The 8,559-nt window shown below is 34.9% G+C and overlaps 1 pseudogene; it reads right to left on the bottom strand.

Moving 5' to 3' along the window:
* Window positions 1-460: 460 nt before the first annotated feature.
* Window positions 461-1,983, bottom strand: LOC100950305 (annotated as a pseudogene).
* Between the last annotated feature and the right edge of the window lie 6,576 nt (window positions 1,984-8,559).

The raw sequence follows: 8,559 nt of genomic DNA, 5'->3' as shown, positions 1-8,559 counted from the left end.
GGCTGGATTTGAACCCGCCACCTTAGGTGTATGTGGCTGGCACCTTAGCCAATTGAGCCACAGGTGCTGAGCCACCTGTTTAATTTTTATACATAAATATTTATAAATATTAACATGGGTCTCCTAAACAAGACTGCCTCTTGTGTGTTAAACACTGCCCCTGTTCTGCTTTCCAGTCTGGTGACTTTCCAACAATACTCTATTTGGCATCTCAAAGCAATAGTTACATTACGTGTGGAAATACAGGCTTTTCTGAGAAATGGCTAAGTAATCTTTTTAACCCATGCTAACTTGAAGATATCTTAAGGCTATCACGTAGCTGCTCCCTGTCAGACTAGAAAGTTTAGTAAAGATCTGAAACCCCTTGTGTCTTTTCAGTGAGGAGCTTCTATGCTTATTCTTAGAACTGCAGAGGAAGATAACAGCACCAAAGCTAATCCTATGCCTTCAGTCATACCCCCTATCCTGAGAGTTCCTCTTTCTCCATGTTCCTTAGCATGTAAATGATGGGGATCTTGGCCAAAGGTACCATAGTGTCCACTGTTAAGCACACATATGTGGCAAACTGGGGGGTCTCAGAAATACAGTATTAGTCAATTTTGCAGGGGACTGCCTGATAAGATTGCTGAATAAAATACAGGAAGCCCAGTTAAATGTGAATTTCAGATAAACAACTATCAATAGTTATGACATATTTACACTAAGAAAAGTTATTTGTAGTTTATCTGAAATTCAAATTTACTTGGCTGTTTTATATTTGGCAATCTTAGAATGGCAAGACAAAAATCCAGTAACATGTACACTATAATACTATTACTATTTTTGAATACACAGGCTGGTGAAGAGAGGGAATCAGATCTCACAATGAATGCAGCATGGACATCAGAGAATCCTTGGTGAGGTACTGCAGAAAATATAAGGTTCATGAAATTTTTCTTTAGCTGAAACTTTCTCCTCAAGGCCCGGGTCATTATTGGGGTGAGAACAGTTCCTGAGTCCATATTTTCTTTATTAGTAAGAGGGGTACCACCTGGGCTCCTCTCTACGTTGACTATTCTAAGTAGTTTCCACAGATTTATCTGACTTTTATTAGGAGTAATTAAGACATTTGTAACTCGAGTTGATAACACTTTGGAGTTTGGTTTCAGGGTAACACGCTGCAGATCAGAGACAGTACCCAGTGGTTTCTGTGCCTTTGGTGATGGTACAAGCTTCCTCCTTTCATCAAAACTCTGGGTCTTCTTTAATTTCACAGTCAGTAGATCTTTAACCGTTACCTGCATGGGTCCATCTTTTTGTAATGGTCTAGTCTGAGGTGCTTTAGTGAGATTGGATTTTCTGAGTAGCAAAGGTGCTAGCGGTGGTGGTGGTGGAGGAGAAGGCAGGGAAGGAGGTGGGGGTGGAAGTGGAGGAGGAGGAAGATGGTTGGCTGGCTGTGGCAGTGCGGGAGGAGGTACAATTTCAGCTGCACATTCTCCAGGGGTGGTTAGAACACAGGTGGGCACAGCTGTAATTTTACTATTCATATGACACATTTGACCACAGCTTGAACAAGAAGAGCTTTCTGAGATGGCCTTCAGTGTTTCCTGGAGCTTGCATAACTTATTTTCCAAAATGAAAAACTGTTGTTTGAGACTGTGAAGTTCTCGGTGGCAGATACGAGGTGGCAAGATGGTATCTTTCAATCCTTCTAAACTCTGGGCTATGCAGTTCTGGCAGCAGGTGTATATAGACCATACTCTATTTGTCCAAAGTTTTACCTTATCTTTGATGTTGGAAAAGCTGAAGTTCCAGGACAATCTTAGGCAGCTTCTGCTATGGGATACATCTGTTGAAGAAATAACTATTCTTTCAGGTGAGGGTGGTGGAAGAGGAGGTGTAATTAGCTTGGGCTGGAGGTGAGATACTTCTTTTTTTTTTTTTTTTAAATAATCTTTTGGTTTTGGCTTTTAGCTTCCTTCTTCATTGTTTGAACTTGGGCATGATTTCATCCTATGACCTTCAACAAATTCTTAACCTTTCTGTGCCTCAATTTCCTTCCTAGTCTCAGAGCTTGGGGATTAGATGGAGTCCCCTGATAGCTACTTTGAAGAAAGCTAGAACATGAATTCCAGATAATAAAATTTATAAAACTTTTCATACTGAACGTAAAGCAATGATGCATACAATTTAAAAAACACGAAATACTCTGCACTCTTGGCTAAGTATTAGTTGGTAGTGTTTCTATCTACAGAAACATTTATTTAACTCAGCTCCACAAAATTTAAAAATTAAAAAGTTAGATTTCTACAATTAATACCATTTAAAGAAAAGATCAATTCAAGATGACTCTAGTGATTAATTATACACAAAATTGTTAGCTTTTTTCCCCTTGACATTACCTTGTCATTTTAAGATGCACAGAGAAAGATTGCTAAGGGAAGAATCCTGCAATAAAGTGAATATAAAAGCAAAGGACAAAGAATTATAGTAGGTACATTATTAGGAAATGTAATCAATTCTTAATTATCTAAGGACTTATGATTTCTTACATGTATTTCTTCATCTGTTTGAGTATTGTAGAAAAAGAGTAAAATAGAAGTTTAATCACTGATTAAAGCCATCCAAAACCTAATTGCATCACTAAGTCTGATACTGTTCAGAAAGTGGGCATTTACTAAAACTTATGGAATTGTAGGTAAAGGGAAGATAGCCCACCAAAGATTAAAAACAGTCAGTGGATGCAAAATGCCTCCTTTGTTGAAAGTATGGCACTATGAACTCCACAGAAAATAGAAAATAATTTCTATTCCACACCAAAAAGTTGGTAAATTAAAAAGTGCTTCCATAATTAATGAAAGTGCCTAGATTTTCATACAGCTTTATGAGGTAGCTTATATAATATTACCCATAAATGGCTGGATAGATGACTATTAGAAATATACTTGGAAGCTATACTTAAAAGATAGTAAAAAAGTTTGGTTTTTAATTCATAACTGATATTTTATGATTCTACCTAACAAAACTCAATTTATAGTGACTTAAATTGCATTAGACTTTAAGTTCTTTTCTTGAACTACAATGGAAATCCTACCATCAGGATATCATGAGAATACTTTTATAAACAGTGGACTGAATTTTGGGCTCATTATTTTTACACATTAATCATAAACTTAGACACTGGAAAATGTATGTTGAAGATACTAATTTAGTTATGTTATACAAATCGTCTTTGTTGAATTTGAAAACCCAAATCAAAAGCTTTTTTCTTTTTCCTTTTTTTAAGAGACAGGGTCTTGTGAGATCATAGCTTGCTGCTGGCTCCCAGTATTTCTGGCTCCAGTGATCTTCCTTCCTTGGCTTCCAGAGTAGCTAGGACAAGCACATACCATCATGCCCAGATAATTTTTCTTATTTGTTGTAGAGATGGGATCTCTATGTTGCCCAAGTGATCCTTCTTCTTGGGATACTAAAGTGCTGGCATTACATGCATGAGACACAATACTTGGCTAAAAGCATTGTTAAACATTTGTTTTCAACTGACAGTACTCTAAACATGAAATTAAATGTTTTGTCTGCATTACAAATGGGAAACATTTGACCAAGTAAATGGTTTTTAATAATCCTTTCTCCTCTCCTTTTTTTCCCCTTGTATTTGGGAAAACCCCATAAAAGTTTTCTATTTTTCTTATTTGGGATTTATTTTTTTTTAAATTTTATTTCAAAGTCTTATGGCAGTACAAACACTTGGTTACATAAATTTCTTCTGTACCATTTGAGTCAAAGTGTGCCCATCACCCAATAAGTGTGCATTATACCTCTTAGGTATAAATTCACCCATCCCCTCCTCTCTCTTTTCACCTACTTTATTTTGATGAATGTTATTTTTATATGTGTACATAAGTGTTAATCAATTAGTTCCAATTAATAGTGAGTACATATGGTATTTGTTTTCTCATTCTTTTAATAGCTCACTTACAAGAATGGTCTCTAGTTCCATCCAGATCATTATAAAAGGTATTAGTTCACCTTTTTATGGCTAAGTAGTACTCCATGGTATACATATACCACATTTTGTTAATCCACTTATATATTGATAGACACTTGGTTTGTTTCCACATCTATGCAATTACGAATTGGGCTGTAGGGGTCTTTTTTATAAAATGCCTTTTTTCCTTTGGTTAAATAGCCAGTAGTAGGATTGCTGGATAGAATAGTTTCTTTGAGGAACCTCCATACTTCTTTCCATAGAGTTGTACTATTTTTCAGTCCCACTGACAGTGTATGAATGCTCCTGGCTCACCCCAGCACTTTCGTTTTGTGACTTTTTGATAAAAGCCATTCTCATGGGAGTTAAGTGATATCTCTTGTGGTTTTGATTTGCATTTCCCACTTTCCCTGATGATTAGAGATGTTGAGTATTTTTTTCATTTGTTTGTTAGCTATTATTCTATCTTCTTTTGAAAGGTTTCTGCTCCTTTGTAATGTTTTCTTTTTCCTACTGACTTGTTTGAGTTCTTTGTAAATTCTGAATACCAGCTCTTTATCAGTTGTACAGCAAGTAAATACTTTATCCCATTCTGTAAGTGGCCTGTTCACTTTATTGGTTGTTTAATTGGCTGTGCAGAAGCTTTTAGATTTCATAAAGTCCCACTGTTTCTTTTTGGTTTTGCTATGATTACTTTTGCAATTTTCTTTATAAATTCTTTGCCTAGACCAAAGAAAACATGTTATCTGCAAGTGTTTTCTAACTTCTCTTTCTAGAATTCTTACAGTTTCATGTCTTAGGGTTAAGTCTGTCTTCCATCATGAGTTAATTTTCATAAGGGGTGAGAGGTATGGATCCTGTTACAGTCTGCTACATGTGGTTATCCAATTTTTTTAGTGCCATTTATTGAATAGGGATTCTTTTCCCCAATGTTTGTCTTTATTTCCTTTGCCAAATATCAGATAGCAATATGAGGATGGTTTTATATCCGAGTTCTAAATTCTGATATGTTGGTCTATGTTTCTGTTCTTGTGCCAGTTCCATGCCATTTGGCTATTGGAGGCTCTTTTCTGGTTCCATTGGAAGCACAGAATTATTTTTTTTAGATCTGTGAAATATGACATTGGCATTTTAATGGAGATTACATTGAATCTGTAGTTCACTTTGGGCAGCATATACATTTTAACATTGTTGATTCTGTTGATACGCGAACATATATTTTCCCATCTGTTTACATACTTTGCTGTTTCCTTCTTCAGTGTTTCTTAGTTCTCCCTGTAGAGGCCTTTCACATTCTTAGTTAAATATATTCCTAGGTATCTTATTTTATGAGTTGTTGCTGTGAAGGGCATTCAGTCTTTAATTTGGTTCTCAGCTTGACTGTTGTTAGCATATACACCTGTGGAATTTGCATGTTCACTTATTTGTTAAGACCCATTTTCCATTAAGTTAGACTTGTAGGATTTCTATTCTTTGCAATGAATATATCCTTTCTAAAACTTAGGTTTTAATATTTTCCCTAAATATTTTTCTTAGTGTAATCCACTTATTTAACTTAACCTATAGCTCTTATTTAATCACATTGACTTTCTTTACTTTATTCATTGATATCAAACTAACCTCAACTCTGATGGTTTTCTTTTACTAAAGTTTGTGTCACAGGTTATAATTTCAACAACTCTAATCAGTAAAATTTTGATGTTGCTAACCCTTTATTATACGAGTCAATACAATTACAGGTCTGCTTAATATGGGATAGGTAATTAATGGGCTTTTCCCTCTCTGATTTAGAGTAAGTAGAGAGTGCTGTTTTCTAGCTACCCGTTTTATCTTCAAGATTAAACTTATATTGGATTAATTCTCTGATCTTTTACCTATCAACATGGACTAATATCATATTCCCTAAGACATAGCCCAAGTTAGATACTCAGGTTACAATATAAAAAATGAACCAAGGCCAAAGCAGCATAGATTATTGTTGTTAGAGTATAAACTCAATTTTTTTTATTCATTAAACATTTACAATAAGAAATGTCTTATTTTGAAAGGTCAGCATTCTGTGTAAATGGGACATGAACAATAACTCCACTCTTTCCCTAAAGACTGCATTTGAGCCATGTGCATTTATCCCTTACTTTAGAACTAGGTCAGCAATTCCACATCAGGAAGAGTAGTACTCAAGAGAATGGAAAGCTTTTTCCAACATAACTTGAATTTAAATTAAACCTAGACTTTGCAGAGACTGTCTTTTTGAAAGAGAATAGAGTCAAGAGAATAACTAAAATAATCATTATTTATGTGGAGGTTCATAAAAGATTTCAATGATTATTAAAATGCATAGAAAACTTTTTGCTGGGAAATACATATTTAAACCACTAGTGTTTAAAGTTTGGATGAATGTTTTTGGAGGTCTGTGAATGTAAGAAGGTGGTGTAGATTAGCAGTTAAGAGCATGGAATTGCAATGTTAGAGTTGGGACTTGAAGTACTAAGTTTTCTTTTTATTGTGTGACCTTGGGTAAATCACTTGACTATCTCAGGTCTAATTTTCTTATCTATGAAATGGAGATGATAATGATGCTTCCCTTCTAGAATTATGAGGATTCCCTGAGATCAGGATAGACCTTCGTTAGACATAGTAAGTTAGCATGAAGTAAGTTTCACATGTCTAATGTATAGTAAGTACTTGTTACTTTCAGCCTTTACAACCATTATTAGGGAGTGCTATGTAGTAGTGTGATTGATTTTATGGAGATTTTGGGAGAGGACCCAAAGTTAAATTATTATACTATATTACATCATATATCTTTCTACTTGAAAGTTTCTGGACACACAGCTTCAGCTATAAAGCTAAGCTTCATCATTTCCTCAGAAGCTTATCAATAGACTTATCTATGAGAGTCTAGTGGGAATCACAGTTTGATAACTATAATTAAATCAAATTAAAGTAATGATAGGTTTAAATGATAATTTCCCAGATAATATATTAAGATACTGTGCTATTTATAACCCTTTTATCTTTTATTAAGTTTGAGCATTTTCTATTTTTATTAATTTTTAATTTAAATCATAACTATATACATTTATGGGATACAATGTGATGATTTGATATACAATGTGGAATGCTTAAATCATAACATCGCCATCACCACACTTATGCGTTTTTTGTGGTAAGACATTTAAAATTTATCTTCATCCCCCAAATTCTTCTGTATAGGCCACTTGCTCCACACAAATTATTCAGGTATTGAATTCTCCCTCTCTCCCCTGCCCACATCTCTGTCTTTGTGTTGCGAGTTAAGGAATGGTGGTGGCAGAGGCAGGGGGCATGACTGTTGGCCTCATACTTCTAACCATAGTTTAGGTTCAGGACATACTTCTATGCAAGTAAGACATGTTCCTTTTCAAAATTTGATTTTGTATAAATGATTTATTGGTCCAGTTCATTGCAAAAGAAAACCTGATTATGGATTTGGGTGAGAAAGAGAGAGAAAGGGAGAGAAAGAGAGAAAATGAGAAAGAAACTGTATTCCTTTATCTGTCAGAGATTTTTATCATCTCTGCTTCTGCTGTTATCCATCTTTCCACTGGATGAGAAAGTTGGGTTTCTTATTTTTATCGGCGCTTATGCCTTTATGTGCTCTCTATGCCAGTTTTCTGTATTTTCTTGCCATTTTTTTTCCTTTTTTAGTTTAGTTCCTGAAAGTGAATCTTGTATTCTACAGACATTATGAAACCCTGCCTATCTCAGAAAAACCTCCTAAGGATTTTATTGGTGTCTCAGGTTGTTGTCCCATTCTCCTCCACTATCCACTGTTTAGATTCTCAGCAGGCTGCCTTTCTCTATATTTATTCACCATCTAGTCCTGAGTTTTACATTTGCTTTTTTAAAGAAGAATGCTGAATCTGTTCTTTTATGAGACATTTTGTAGCCTCTTACTCACATTTTCAGTTGGATACACCCCTGCCTGGGAGAAAGACAGCCATAGGAAGTTAATGTACTCTGTAGAGGGGTGTGAAGTAACTTCAGTCCAAATCTTTGTCCTATATACTATATATGAAAGAAAGGGCTCTCTTTAAGTGAGATTATTGGGAGGATGATGGAGGGAATATTTTAACTTTGATAAGATATAACTTTAAGCTATATTCTAGGTAGATTTTAAAATAATGAACACAATAATAAAAAAATAATTTTTATTTCAGGTTATCATAAGGGTATAAACAATAAGATCACAATTTTTGAATTTGTTAGGTAGAGTCCCTCCTGTGGTTGTGTCTTGCACCCGAAAGGTGTGCCATTGGGCAATCCTACTTGGTGCCTTTTAAGTGGGAGTACACCAATACTCCCTTCCTCATTCCCCCTCCCCCTCACTTGAATAGAGTTAAGTTTTTCTCCTATGCGAATACGTGTTAGATCATCTACTGGTTTCATAATGTAATTGAGTACATTAGATATTTTCTTTTCAATTCTTGTGATAATTTTTTTTTTGCTTTTTTTTTTAAACTAAATCATAGCTATGTACATTAATGTAGTCATGGGGTACAATGTGCTGGTTTTATATACAATTTGAAATATTTTCATCAAACTGGTTA

This window comes from Otolemur garnettii, unplaced genomic scaffold (genome assembly GCF_000181295.1).
Source record: "Otolemur garnettii isolate 467f Iridium unplaced genomic scaffold, OtoGar3 scaffold00048, whole genome shotgun sequence".
NCBI lineage: Eukaryota > Metazoa > Chordata > Mammalia > Primates > Galagidae > Otolemur > Otolemur garnettii.
This window is presented reverse-complemented; position numbering and strand designations above follow the sequence as displayed.